Source organism: Lynx canadensis, chromosome B1 (genome assembly GCF_007474595.2).
Source record: "Lynx canadensis isolate LIC74 chromosome B1, mLynCan4.pri.v2, whole genome shotgun sequence".
Classification (NCBI taxonomy): Eukaryota; Metazoa; Chordata; class Mammalia; order Carnivora; family Felidae; genus Lynx; species Lynx canadensis.
Window position 1 is genome coordinate 196,201,408 of NC_044306.2, and position 15,060 is coordinate 196,216,467.

The 15,060-nt window shown below is 39.0% G+C and overlaps 1 pseudogene; it reads left to right on the forward strand.

The window, feature by feature from the left end:
* Positions 1-10,979: 10,979 nt before the first annotated feature.
* LOC115511802 lies at positions 10,980-11,405 on the forward strand (annotated as a pseudogene).
* Positions 11,406-15,060: the final 3,655 nt, after the last annotated feature.

The following is a 15,060-nucleotide window of genomic DNA, read 5'->3' on the forward strand; positions in this document are numbered from 1 at the left end:
TGTACGCCTGAGGGGTGCGAGCTGAAATCACGCCCCACTCAGAGTTATCCAGGTGAAGAAGGACCCATGGCACAAATATGGTGTGTCCTAAAAGCACTTAATCATCACCAGAGCATCAGGTCCAAAAGTTGAGGAGCACTGGGGAGGTAGTGTGAGCTTACAGGGCTTTCTCCGTTGCGTAAGGAGGTCAGACTTTACCCCACAGGTAATGGGAAGCTGCTGTAGGTTCAGAACTCTACATTTTGGACCTGCCCCTTAGTTGTCATGTGATCTTGGAAAAGTGTCCTAACCAACTCTCTAAGCCCAAGATTCCTAAGCTGTAAAAGCCACAGTGTTATCGCGGGGACTTGATGATGATGGGGTCTTTCTTGGTGATTCAAGGCATGCTATGTACGCATGCCAGCCGGCTGCCTGGGCTTTCCCGGGTCTAAGCGCAGGCAGGTCAGATGCAAAGGCTAAGACCTTTCCTTCTAAAGGTCCTCCCTCCAGGGTACAAGGAGACACTGGACTAGGGAACACTGTTCTCTCAGCAGCGCCACACCCACCCCAGCAGGCCCCATGCCCCTTGACTTGTCTGAACTGATAAACAGGGCAGACCCCCTCTCAAGGGTGCAAGCTGGGGAGAAAATCCACCTCTCTGTGCTAGAGACACCTGGCTGCATGGCAAAACACTGTGGTGCTGTGATTCCCACATTCACCCTGGGTCCTGCACATGAACTTGGTCCGGCACCTCACACCTGATTCCTGGTGTCTTGCGCTCAGCGAGAGTGTGGTGTGCTCTCCCAGCCCTGGAAGGAAGGGTGTGCAGTGGGGAGAGGCTTGGACTCTAAAGCCAAATTCCCCCACGAGTCTAGGTGACAGAAGTCCATTGTGCCTCCGTCCCTCACATTTCTGGAGGCTAGAAGCCCATGACCAAGGTGTGGCCAGGGCTGTCTTCCCAAAAGCTCTAAGGAGTGACCCCTACCCCACCTCTTCTAGTTTCTAGAAGCTTCTGGAATTCCTTGGCTTGTGGCAGCATAAGTGTAATTTTTTCCTGTATATTTTCACTTTTTCCGGTGTGCCTCACTGTGTCCTCTCTTCTTCTTATAAAAATATCAGTCTTTGTATTTAATATCCACCTGACACTCAGAATGATTTCATCTCCAAATCCTTAACTAAATGCATTTGCAGAGACCTTATTTCCTTTTTTTTAATCGAAGTTAGTTAACACGTAGGGTAATAGCAGTTTCAGGAGTATAATTTAGTGATTCGTCACTAAATATAACACCCAGTGCTCATGCCAACAAGTGCCCTCCTTAATACCCATCACCCATTTAGCCCATCCCCCACCCAACACCCTTCCAGCAACCCTCATTTTGTTCTCTGTATTTAAGATTCTCTCATGGTTTGCCTCCCTCTCTGTTTCTATCTCATTTTTCCTTCCCTTCCCCTACGTCCACATGTTTTGTGTGAATGAAATCATATATTTGTCTTTCTCTGAGTGACTTATTTTGCTTAGCATAATACATTCTAGTTCCATCCACGTTGTTGCGAATGGCCAGATTTCATTCTTTTTGATCACCAAGTTATATTTCATCGTGTATATATACCACATCTTCTTTATCCATTCATCAGTTGATGGACCTTATTTCCAAATAAGGTCACATTCTAAGATTCTGGATGGACATAAGTTTTGAGGGGACACTGTTCAGCCCACCACAGCTCCCTCATCTGAATGAGAATAACTCTAGGCACCTACTTCACTAGATGTTGTGAGTAGTAAATGAGACAGTGCACATAGCAGAGTGCTTAGCGTAACGTCCAACATACAGAAAACACTCAGTCAATGTTAACTGTTAATAACAGTGGGCCTAGACCTACCAGCCTCTCATCCTCTGCCCTTAGGGAAGTCATGTAACCTCTTGTTTCTCCATTCTCCCATGTGGTAGAAGGAATACTAATGTTCAACACTCCTGGGGCCCAGGGTTTAGTCCAGGGGTCAGAAGACCTTTTCTGTTGAGAGCCAGGTCCTAAACATCTTTGGCTTCAAAGGCTACTCAGTCTCTGTTGGAACTACATAACTCTGCTATTGTAGTGAGAAAGAGGCTATAGATGATTCATAATCAAAAGGGTATGGCTCTTCTCCAAAGCATTTTATTTACAGAAACGGACAGTGGGCTGGATTTGGCCCATGGACTGAGGTCGCCTGCCCCTCTTCTGGTCTCTCCCCTCCAACGTGGCCTTCAGCCAGTCCTCCCAGACCTTACTTTTTGCCCTTCAGAAAAGAAAAGAAAAGAAAAGAAAAGAAAAGAAAAGAAAAGAAAAGAAAAGAAAAGAAAAGAAAAGAAAAGAAAAGAAAAGAAAAACTCATTTATGTTGGAATCCTAATGGGTCAATACCCAGAAAGTTAAACTTATCCTAAAGAAATTCAGAGTTTCTTTGGTTACCAAGTGACCGTATCTCCAGTAATAAATGTTTCTTAAAAGTCACTGTTTTATCTCCCACAAAGATCAAAACGTCTTGGAGAGGCAGTAAGTCAAGTGGTTTGGGCTCTGGTTTGAGTCTTTCCTCTATATAGCACTCACCAGCTATTCGACTATGTCAAAATTATTTGATGTCCCGAGACTAAGTTTTCTTACCTACGAAACGAGTATAATAAAAATACCTCCCTCACAGGCTCCTGTGGGAATTGAAATGCAGCACACAAAGCCCTTGATACCAAGACTGACCAAGAGAAGATACTCGGTCCACATCAGGTAGTAGCATAATTAGCATTACCACTTCTGTAACTATTAACAGCACCAAGCACCAGGCTTTCTACAGAGTCTTTACAGTTTAATTGGCATCTTTACCTTTTTTCCCCAATTTCCTGCCTGCAAGATTCTCCCAGGAATCACCGTGGGTGCGTCATCACCTCTCCTAATTATATTGAATTTACACATCCTTCCCAGTCTCCTACTACACTGAGGTCAGCTGTGGAATTTAGTAATGTCTCAGACAGACGTTTTCCCCTTAGCCCTTAGCAACTTCTTAAATGCAAATATGAATACGCCTGAGATCTTCTGGAGCAAAGTCGATGGCCACTGCCCCCTTTTTAGAACCCATTTTCTTTGGGTCATTTCTGCATAGTTACTGCTTTTTGATCAAATTACTAGCACAGGGATAATAACACTTACCCAGCACTTTTTATCTCCAAAGCGATGTAAAGGCCTTCAAGTCCATCTGTCTCTTCAGTGAATTTTCCATCCTTAATAAAAACAAGTTTCAGGCACTGACTTCAAATGCTGATGCAGGTGAACCCACCTCCTGCAGAGCAGGTGCACCACATGTATATTAATGTACAAAACCCGGAACTGGGAGGCAGGCAGGAGGCTTCAAAGGCTCAGGATGTAGAACCAGAAGATAAAGGCTCTCTTTAGAGATTTCTGACTTTGGGCAAGTCATTTAACCTCAGCATCTCAGTTGCCTGGTACGTAAAAATGGGGATCATAAATACGCCTCCCCCGTGTACAGTCTGTTGCAAGAAATAAGGGAGAAACTGGCTGCAGAAATGACTTATAATATGATGTGGGTGGTATAAGTTCACCATTACTTCCCAAAGTGGTCATTTTATCCAAGTTTGGGTCCCCTAGGAATAAACCTAGTGTTTTGCCTTCTTCCACTTCTTGAACAAAATGTCTCAAAGGTCCCTTCTGTCCCAAAGAAAAAGAAGAGAAACTGTTTGTTGTGCATTTCATGAAGAGTCATGCTAACTGATGGAGCATTTACTCAATTTCACACACTATCCCAAGAGAACTTACCTAAGCCTCAGAGCATCTTGTGAAATAGGTAGTATTAGGAGTTCCATTTTATAGAGTTGAAAACTAAGGCACAGATGTGTTTCAGGTCTTGCCCATGTTTACTAAGAAGAAGAGGTTATTTTCTTAACCAACAGGTTTCGATATCACTTCAGGAACCCCCAGAGACACTGGAGAGGAGTCCGTGAGATCAAAACTGTTTTCAAAACAATACCAAAGCACTGTGGGACCTTTCCACTCACCTTCTGCCACAAGTATATGCTGGAATTTTCTGGACCCTACGTGTCATATGATTTCACGAAAGACTGAATGCGGAAACACCTAGGAAAATCCTGCTGTCTTCTACTAAACCGGGAGAGATTGGCAAAGATGTAAAATAATGTAACGCTTCTCATTATTTTTTGTTTTGGAAGATATAGTTATTTTTCATTTAAAATGTGATTTGTTTCTGACACATCAGATAAAGTGTTAATATCCAAAATCTATAAAGAACTTATCAAAATCAACACCCAAAAAACAAAGAATCCAGTGAAGAAATGGGCATAAGACATGAACAGACACTTTTCCAAAGAAGACAAATAGATGGCTGACAGACACATGAAAAGATGCTCAACATCATTCATCATCAGAGAAATACAAATCAAAATCACAATGAGACACCACCTCACACCTGTAAGAATGGCTAAAATTAACAACTCGGGAAACAACAGATGTTGGCGAGGATGTGGAGAAAGGGGAACCCTTTTGCACTGTTGGTGGGAATACAAACTGGTGCAGCCACTCTGGAAAACAGTGTGGAGGTTCCTCGAAAAATTAAAAATAGATCTACCCTATGACCCAGCAATAGCACTGCTAGCAATTTACCCAAGGGATACAGGATTGCTGATACATAAGGGCACTTGTACCCCAATGTTTACAGCAGCACTTTCAGCAATAGCCATCTTATGGAAAAAGCCCAAATGTCCAGCAAATAATGAATGGATAAAGAAGATGTGCTACACACACACACACACACACACACACACGCGCGCGTGCGCGCGCGCGTGTACACAGGAGTATTATTCAGTGGTCAAAAAGAATGAAATCATGCCATTTGCAACAACATGGATGGAACGAGAGGGTATTATGCTAAGTGAAATAAGTCAGTCAGAGAAAGATGAGTATCATACAATTTCACTCATGTGTGGAATTTAAGAAATAAAACAGATGAGCATAGGAGAAGAGAAGGAAAAATAAGATAAAAACAGAGAGGGAGGCAAACCATAAGAGACTCTTAAACACAGAGAACAAACTGAGAGTTGCTGGAGGGGAGGCAGGTAGGGTGATAGGCTAAATGGGTGATGGGCATTAAGGAGGGCACTTGTTGGGAAGTGATGAGTCACTGGGTTCTACTCCTGAAACCAATACTACACGGTATGTTAACTAACTTGAATTTAAATAAATAAATCCAAAAAGATAAAGAATAAATATATTTTTGTGTAAAAGTGTGAAAATAAATATTCAGAACAATGAAAAAAAATGTGTGATTTGTTTCAACAGGCAATGTATTTTTATTTCATTTTTAGTAAATTAATAAATGCATATCACTATGCATATTAATACACAGTGTGTATTTTTTAATTCTCAGTTTTAATATGGTAAATATCAGTAGCTATAACAAATGTGAACAAAAGCCCTTGGGAGCCCTCAGTACTTTTTGAAGGGTGTAAAGTGGCCCTGACATCTAAACCTTTGAGAGCTGGTGCTCTCAGCTAGACACGGTGTCTCTCTTAATCCCTCACACAAGCTATATTGCTATTTCTAGTTTTTGATGAGTAAATTGAAGTTTGGAGAAGTTAGGTAAGTTTTTCAAGGTCACATGACTCACAATAAAATTTTTCAAGAAACAAGAGCTCAACAGCTTTACAGTGACTCAAATTCATACCTTTTCCAATTTACTGTGACTCTCCCTTCCTTCTATGCTACCAGATACTCCAGCTGGCATAAAACTCTGCAGCTCACCTACCTCTATGCGCATAAAAGATCACAAAATTTAAACGGTTCAAAAAAGCCTTGTAATTGGCTCCCCATTCTTAACTTGTTTGGGGTCTAGATAACGTTAGAGATGGCAAGCACTGCTCTTGACTCTACTTCCTCCCTCCCACCAAGTTTCCTATAACACGATCAAATGCCATTCTGATAGTGACCCTGACATTTTGTCACGGCAGAGCACTGACAACACTGTCTGTCTCTTCCCCGGCTATCAGCCCCCTGCTAGCAGAGTCCAAAATAGTTTAGCAGTCCAAAGAGATTTGTCATTGGCCTAATCTAGTCATGGTAATTTTGTTCAAGTTGACAAGCGGTTAGTCTAGAAGAGGTAATGTGACCCCATGCTGGCCAATAACATGGGAAACTACTGGGTTTTCCAGGAAACCACCACTTTCAGGAAAAAAATTGATTTGAGGTATGGTGTTTTTCCTACTTAGAATACACCTGTAATCCCTAGAGGTTTTTAGCTTTCTTGAAACAATAAGGTTACCAACCATGAGAAAAACAACTAAAAGAATCACAATAATCTTCACATCATTGAGCTGTTGAATGAGAACCAGCAATGACTTACCTTCATATATTTTATGAGATAAATAAGCCTTTATTTACTTTTTTATGTAGTTAATTTACCCTTAGTTGATTATCCTGTTATTTGAAGACAAACACACAACCGATAGATACAGAGAGGTTTTCATCAAATTTCAGAAATAATTCCCTACACAATACTCTGTTTGCTAATAAAAGTAGATCCAGAAATGACATAGATAATGTGATATATAGGGAAGCACTTTAAAATAGTCCATCTGTATGTATATTTTTTAAAAGTTTACCAAAAAATATGAAAAAAAGATAGGAGAAGCAAAAGAGAACCAAGGCGGCTTTTTAGACCTGAAAAATACAATATCTGAAATGAAAACTTCACTACATGGGATTAATAGATTAGATAGCAACAGTTTAAAAAATATCAGGATGATCTGGAAACAGCAATAAAAACTCCCAAACTTAAACACAAAGAGAGAAAAGACAGTAAATAATTAACAGAGCCATAGTGAATGAGAGACAATATCAAGTAGTCTAATATAAATGCAACTGAGTAAATGCCTGAGTAAAGGAGGAAGGCAGAAAAGAATGTTTATCAAAACAATGGCTGAAAATTTATTCAAATATGATGAACACTATATACACACACAGTCAAAAAGTTCAACAACCACCAAGCAAAATAAAAACAAAGAAATCCATACCAAAACCCATCACAATCAAATTGCAACAACCCACTGATAAAAAGAAAAATCATAAAAGAAACCATAGGTAAAAATGACACATTATATTCAGACAGACAAAGATAAGAGTGACGGCAGATTTTATATCACAAACAATGCAAGACAGAGGACAATAAAACATCTTTAAAGTGCTGAAAGGGAAATAAAATGCCATTCTATATCCAGTGAAAACATCCTTCAAAAGTGAAGAGTAATTTAAAATGTTTTCAGATAAGCAAAAACTAAAAGAATTTATTGTGAGGATATCTCTGCTACAAAAAATGTTAAAGGAAGTTATTTAGACAAAAAGAAAATGCTACCATATGGAAACTTGGATCTACTGAAAATAATTCAGAAAAGTCTAAACGATAACTATCTGTGTAAAGGAAGAAAGTTTTTCCTCATGTTTTAACTCTTTAAAAGGAAATCATTTCAAGAAAAAGTAAGCACAATGCAACATAGAGTTGGTAACATGCAGAAGTAAGTTGTATTTTAACCAAATTATAAGGCTGGCTTGAGGGAGAACAGAAGTAGACTGTTTTTAAGAGTAGTACATCATAAAAGTAAAAGGTACAAAATGATACACAATGTAAACACTAATAATAAAACTGGCTCAGTCAGTAGAGCATGTGAGTCTTGACTTTGATGTCATGAGTTTGAGCCCCATGTTGGGTGTGGAGCCTACTTTATTCTTTTTCTTTAATGTTCATTCATTTTTGAGAGAGAGAAAGAGAGCAGGGGTGGGGGGAGGGACAAAAAGAGAAGGAGACACAGAATCAGAAGCAGGCTCCAGGCTCCAAGCTGTCAGCACAGAGTCCAACACGAGACTTGAACCCACAAACTATGAGGTCATGACTTGAGCCAAAGGTGGACACTTAACCGACTGAGCCATCCAAGCACCCCAGAGCCTACTTTAAAAAAATAAATAAAGTATTTTTTTAAAAAAGAAAATTGAGTGACTCTATTAACAGAAAAAGTAGACTTTAAGATGAGGAATATTGCTAGTGAGTGATAAAGAGGAACATCTCATAATAACAAAAGGTTCAACATATCAGGAAGGCCTAACCATCCTAAATGTGTAGACAGATAGAACTAAAAGGCAAGTGGACAGATTCTCAGTTATAGGGGAGATTTCAACACTTTTCTAGTAGTTAATACATAAATTAGACAGAATAGGGTCTACTAGAAGATGTAAGCAACATTTACCTCCAACTTAATCTGACATTTATAGACAAGTTACCAAACAACAAAGAATATAGATACTTTTCAAGTGTATATGGAAAATTCACTAAGATCTGCCATATGTTGGGCCATAAAACAAGTCTTAATAAATTGCAAAGGATGAGAATCATACATGCTATTTTCTCTGACTACAACAGAATTAAAATTCAAACACAGAAAAATATTAGGAAAATCCCAAAGATCTGGAAAAACAATCCCTTCAAAAGAATCCATTTTTCAAAGAAAATTTGAAAAAGGAAATTAGGAAAATACTTCAAAATGAGTGAAACTTTGTGAGATGCAAATAAAGCAGTACTTAGAAGAAATTTTGTAGCATTAAATGCATATGTTGAAAATTTTTAACACATCTAAGATCAGTTATCTTAGATTTCACTTTAACAAGCTAGGGAAAAAAACTGAAATCCAAAGTACAAGGAAACAAGTAATAAAAAGTTGAAATCAATGGAATGAAAAAGCAAATAATAAAGAAAAATAAATGAAACCATCAACTGCTAGTTTAAAAAGATCCATACAAATAATAAACCTCTAGCTAGACTTATCAAAAAATACAAAAATTTCTAATATCAAAAATAAAATAGAATGTCACTGAACATTCTATGGGCATTAAACAGACAAAAATAGAATGTCATGAACACCTCTATGCCAACAAATTTGATGACCTAGGTGAAATGTTCAAATTTATCAAAAGACACAAACTTGGTAACCTGATACAAGAAGAAAGAGAAAGTTAAAATAGCTGTGTATTTCTTAAAGCCATTAAATTTTGCATTAAAATCCTCAAAAAACCAGTCCCTCCCCAAAAAAGCATTCCAAACTCAGGTGACTATTTTACTGGTGAATTTATCAAATCTTTAGAAAAAAAAATAATGCCAATCTTACATAAACACTTTCAGAAAATAGAGAAGTAAGGAATACTTCTGAATTCATTTTATAAGGCGGAAATTACTCTGACACCGGAAAACTGTTTTGTGAATACCGATGCAACAAGCTCCTATAAAATATAACCATATTGAATGTAACAATAATCTGAAAGCATAATTCATCATGAACAAGTAGGATTTACCTTATGAATGCAAGGTTGGTATAACACTCAAAAATCTATAAATGTAATTCACCATATAGACAGAATAAAGAAGGAGAAACCATAGGATCAACTCCACAGTTGTAGAAAAGATATGAGTAGGTTGAATGTTTAAAAATTGTGGGGGGGGGGGGGGAAGATATACCACGCAAAGGAGTAACCAAAAGAGAGTAAGAGTCGCTGTACGGAAATCAGACAAAATGGGCCATAACAAAATAATTGTTATTAGAGGTAAGAAGAACATTTTATAATAATAAATATGGTCAACTCATAAAGAAGTCATAACAATTGCTATCATATATGCACCTACCAAGAGAACTCCAAAACGTATGAAGAAAAAAAACTGATAAAACTAAAGAGAGAAATAGATCATTCAACAATACCCCATTTTCAATAATGGATAGAGCAAATAGGCAGAAGATCAGTAAGGACATAGAGGACTTAAACAACTCTAACCATATCTAACAGACATTTACAGAATGTTCTACCCAACAAAAGCAGAATACACATTCTTCTCAACTGTACAATAAAACATTCTTCTGACTAGGCCATATTCAACCCAGAAAACAAACCTCAATAAATCTAAAAGAACTGAAATTATAAAGTATTACTCCCCCAGCACGATGGAATGAAACTGAAAATCAATCACAAAAAAAACTTGAGAAATTGAAAAATTTGTGAATTTAATGTTTATTTATTTTGGAGGAGAGAGACAGAGCATGAGTGGGGGAGGGGCAGAGAGAGAGAGAGAGGGAGACACAGAATCTGAAGGGGGCTCCAGGTTCTATCTAAGCTGTCGGCACAGAGCCCGATGCAAGGCTCGAACTCAGGAGCTGTGAGATCATAACCTGAGCCAAAGTCAGATGCTTAACTGACTGAGCCACCCAGGTGCCCCTAAAAATTTGTGACATTAATCAACACACTCCTAAATAAACAATGGATCAAAGAAGAAATCGGAAGGAATATTAGAAAATACTTTGAGATGAATGTAAACAAAAACACAACATGTAAAAATCTTTGGGATTCAGCTGAAGTAGTGCTTTGAGAAAAATTATAGCTATAAATGACTGTTTTTTTTTTAAAAAAGAAATATTTCAACTAAATAAACCAACTTCCCATTTTAAGAAACTAAAAGAGAAGAACAAACTGAAACCAAAGCAAAAAGGGAAAGAAAATAGAGAGAGGGGAAATTCAAATTCCAAAAATCAGGAATGAAAGATGGGGCATCACTACCTACTTTACAGAAATGAAAAAGATCATAAGGGAATACTATAAACAACTTTACCAATGAAGTATATAACTAAGATGAAATGGACAAAATCCTACTGACAAACTACTGAGACTGATTCAAGAAGAAATAAAAAATATTAATAGATCTATAACCAAGTGAGAGATTAAATTACTTGTTTAAAAACTTACTACAAAAAAAATCAAAAAACAAAAACCAAAACACAAAAATCAAGGAGGTAAGATGGCGGGCTCGCAGTGAGAGGCTGTCAAGGATGAACATAAGTATGCCTGGAAGCAGATTTTAAACTCAGTTTCTATTCAGATCATCTTCTTTCACACCCCTGATAAACATCTTGATTTACCATGGCATTAACAGCAGTAAAGTGGCCATATCAAACAGAACTATCTGAAAACATTCATTTCCAATTCAAAATGGAGCTTTATATTGTGTTTGTCATAAATCTATGTATTTTCTCTTCCAGATGACTATCATTGCAAAGTAGAGCTTGCTATGACATCTGATGGCAGGATGAAAGTGTGCCACCACCCTCTGTGGACATTCTGTATAAACATACAAAACCTATCCCTCAGCCAGATCTTGTGCGTAATAATGAAGAAAACATGATCGAGTGCTGAACACCAGATGAGAAGAAAAAAAATGAACATTTTGAGTAAGGACCTATGACAGAACTACTTAGCAAAATGTTCTTTACTACTAAGCACTGTTGGTATCCTCGTGGACAGTATCATAGATGTCATAGGGACCTGGATCCTCCAAAAGACAGATGATACTGAGGTTTTCAGGAATCAAAAAGATGTTATCTTTTGTCTCATTTGCCATTTGAGAAAAGGCAATTGAGTATATTCACTACTATGTTATGTAGCAAAATGATAACAAAATGTCTTTTCATATAAAAACAACCCATGGCCCAGCTGACTTTATTAATGAATTTTACAAATGTTTAAAGATGAGTTAACATCAATCCTTAATCTTTCAGAAACCTTCCAAAAAGTAGAAGGAAAAAAACATTTCCCAGCTTATTCTATGAGGCTATTTTTATCTTACTACCAAAACTAGACAACAATATCACAAGAATATAAAACAATGGACCAATGTTCCTCATGAATATGGATGAAAAATACTAAAAAAAAAAAAAAAATACTAGCAAACTGAATCTGGCAACCTATAAAAACGATTATACATCATGAATTATCCTAGAAATACAAAGCTGGTTCAGTATATGAAAATAAGTCAACGTAACCCACTATATTAATCAAACAAAGACATAAGCCACATGACCATCTCAACAGATAGAGGGAAAAAAAAACATTTGACAGAATCCAAAATTCTTTCCTCATTTAAAAAATAAATAAATAAAAATCTCAACAAAGTAGAAATTGAAGGAAAGGTCCTCAACCTGATAGGGGTGTATTTCAAAATCCTGCAATGAACATGATACTTATTGGTGAAAGACAAAGCTTTTCTCCTAAAAGTAAGAACCAAAGATGTCCACCCCTGCCACTTCCATTTCAATATTGTACTTGAGGTTGTAGGCAGAGTAATTAGATACAAAGAAAAAAATAAAGGCATCCAGATTAGAAAAGGAGAAGTAAAATTATGTTTATTCACGGATGATTTGATTGTGTATATATATAAAATCCTAAGGAATCACCTAAAAAACTATGTGAACTAACAAGTGGGTTCAGCAAGTTTGCCTGACACAAAGGGCATGGTGTCTTATGGTGCCTTTTCATCCTTCATCAGTAAAATGAAAATAATCTTACCTGCTTCCCTAGCTTAGTTGGGTTCAACAAGACTATATAGGGAGGAGTCCAAATTCAGTGCCCGACACAAAATACGTGCTCAATAATGTGAGTTCCTTCTTTTCTCCATCATTCATCTCACTAATTTGCTATTTAAAGATGGTGGTTAGTAACAATAATTTGATGAAATACAAACATCCTAGCACAGCTGGATCACCTGACATTCATACATCAGCATAAAATAAGTGAATCTAAAACAGTTTGTCTCCTACTATCTGAGCAAAGCTCAGTCAGAATGGGAGTGGATATTTGATTAGCAGTCCTGGCTTCTTTCCCCTGCTCCTTCTTCCATGTTCCTGTTCCATTTCTAGAACCAACCCTACCTAAGGATTAAATACCCTCAGTCCCTCTGGTTGAGGAAAATGGGGTCAAGGCAAAGGGATAAACATCAAACTATGGAGAAAGGTTTAGACTTCTTGCCCACTCCTCATCAAATTACTCGCTACACTCTATTCCCCAAGACAGGAATATGGCTTCTTCCTTCTACTCTACCTTCTCTTCCCCCATCAAAGGAGGAGGAGGAGGGGGAGGAAGTGATGGGGGAGGAGGAGGAGAAGCAGGAGGAGGAGGAAAAGGAGAAAGAGAGAAAACCTAACTTTTGAAGATGAAGTTCTAGGGCATGGATGAAAAAGAATATGGAGTTTCAAGCTCACACAAAAGGGGTCAGAAAACTGGAAGATGGCATTGATGAGGAAAGACAGAATTACGCATAAAACTATCACTGACCTCTTTCCTCTGTTTCCTCCCAGTGCTGCCAGACCCTAGGTGCTCTCATGCTTTCTTCACTCATTAATGCCCAAAGCGTCATGCAGGACAGGAGGTGGGGTAGGGACAGGAAGAATCAAAGGAAACTGTTTGTGCTGGTCTCCAGTCAAAGACTTACACTCAAGAGATACACAACCCCAATGTATCCATATGGTCCAGCCCAGCTTATAGAGGGGTTTGGGACAAAAGCCTCTCAGCTAATAACGATTATGTCTTTTACTGGACCACTCCCTGTTATGGGTTCAAATGTGTCCTTTTGAAAATACTAATGCCCTAACTCCCAGTATTTATGAATGTAACCTTATTTGGAAATAGGGTTTTACAGATGATAAAGTTAAGATGAGGTCATTAAGTTGCATCTTAATCCAATATGACTGGTGTCCTTACAAGAAGGAGAAATGTGAACAGAGACACACACACGTTGAGAATTCCTTTGTGATGATGAAGCCGGAGATCATGGTATGTGTCTACAAACCAAAGAACACCAAAGATTGCTGGCAAAGAGCCAGTAGCTTGGAACAGAGAGGTGTGGAACAGATTCCCACAGCCCTCAGAAAGTACCAACCCTGATCCACCTTGATCTTGGCCTTGTAGCCTCTAAAGCTGTGAGACAGTCAATTTCTCTCGTCTAAGCCATCGGTATGTGGCACTTTGTTGCACATAGCAAACTAATACAACGCTTCCAGCAAGCAATGGGACAAGGATTCAGGGGTTCAGGACCTTCACTATGTCTTCCTTGGGAGGTATATAAACCAGCAAATCCCTTGCTTAGCCTGAGCAGCTGTGGCCAGGGATCTCTTCCTCTCCTTCTTGGCTCTACCCCAGGAGAATATAACCCCAGGATAAAATAATTTTCTAATCTACCTTATCCTGACCCTTTAAATGAGTCCAGCCTTCTCAGGTCCTAAGAGGCATACCCTGCTCCTAGAGCAGAACAGACCTCAGTGGCTCATGTCCTGAGCTTGGGGGTCAGACAGACCAAATTCCCACCCTGGCCCTTCCACATTCCATCTGTGTGACCTGGAATGAGCACCTCAACACCCCCTCTGCTTCCACTTCCAGGATAGTGGAGCCTGCTTCACGGGGTTGTTTTGATGGCACACAAGCACAGTGTCTGTTACGTAGCTAGTGCCCATTAACTTCTAACATATGCCTCACAGGACAGCTACTGTTATACACAATGGCCCCAGAGCCCTCCCTCTTGTTCTCACGTCCCGTATCTAAGAGTGAGGCCCCATATCTATGTTTTGGAAGAACCCACGGCTTCCCTTTCGGATTTCGATCTTTGGTCCTCCACGCTGTTGCTTCCTGCTGCTCCTTCTGAGGTTTGGGCTTCACCCAGAGTCAAGTCCCAGCCTCCAAACTCCTCCTCTTGGGCCTACCCAGGGTCTCTCTTCAATAGGTCTCAAGGAGAGATACTGATAATGCAGCCATGCCACCCAAACCTACTCTGGAAAGCCCTCGTCATCATGGAAAATGCCTTGAGGAAGGTTACATAAGTGTTGTCTGTAGAGGTGGATCCAGAAAATGAAAAGATGAACAGGTGCCCAAGCTGGTAGGCTTGTAGCAAATTGAATACATAATCAATTTCACTACTCAATCTCCGGTTCAGAACTTCTGACGCTGGTCAGAACAAAACAAGCCCGGGATCAAGGTGTTCCAACTGTCATGCTTTGGCAAGCACAATGCAGAGAGGTAATTGCACTTCTAGCACGCTTTGATGAGTCTCATGCCGCCCCTCCTTCAAATGCACAAGGGGCCTTGTCAGAACAGATAACCAAGTGACTCCCACAGACAGGGGTTGTGTGAGTCACCTCATAGAAATCAAGACCCCAGCTGCTGAGATGAACAATGT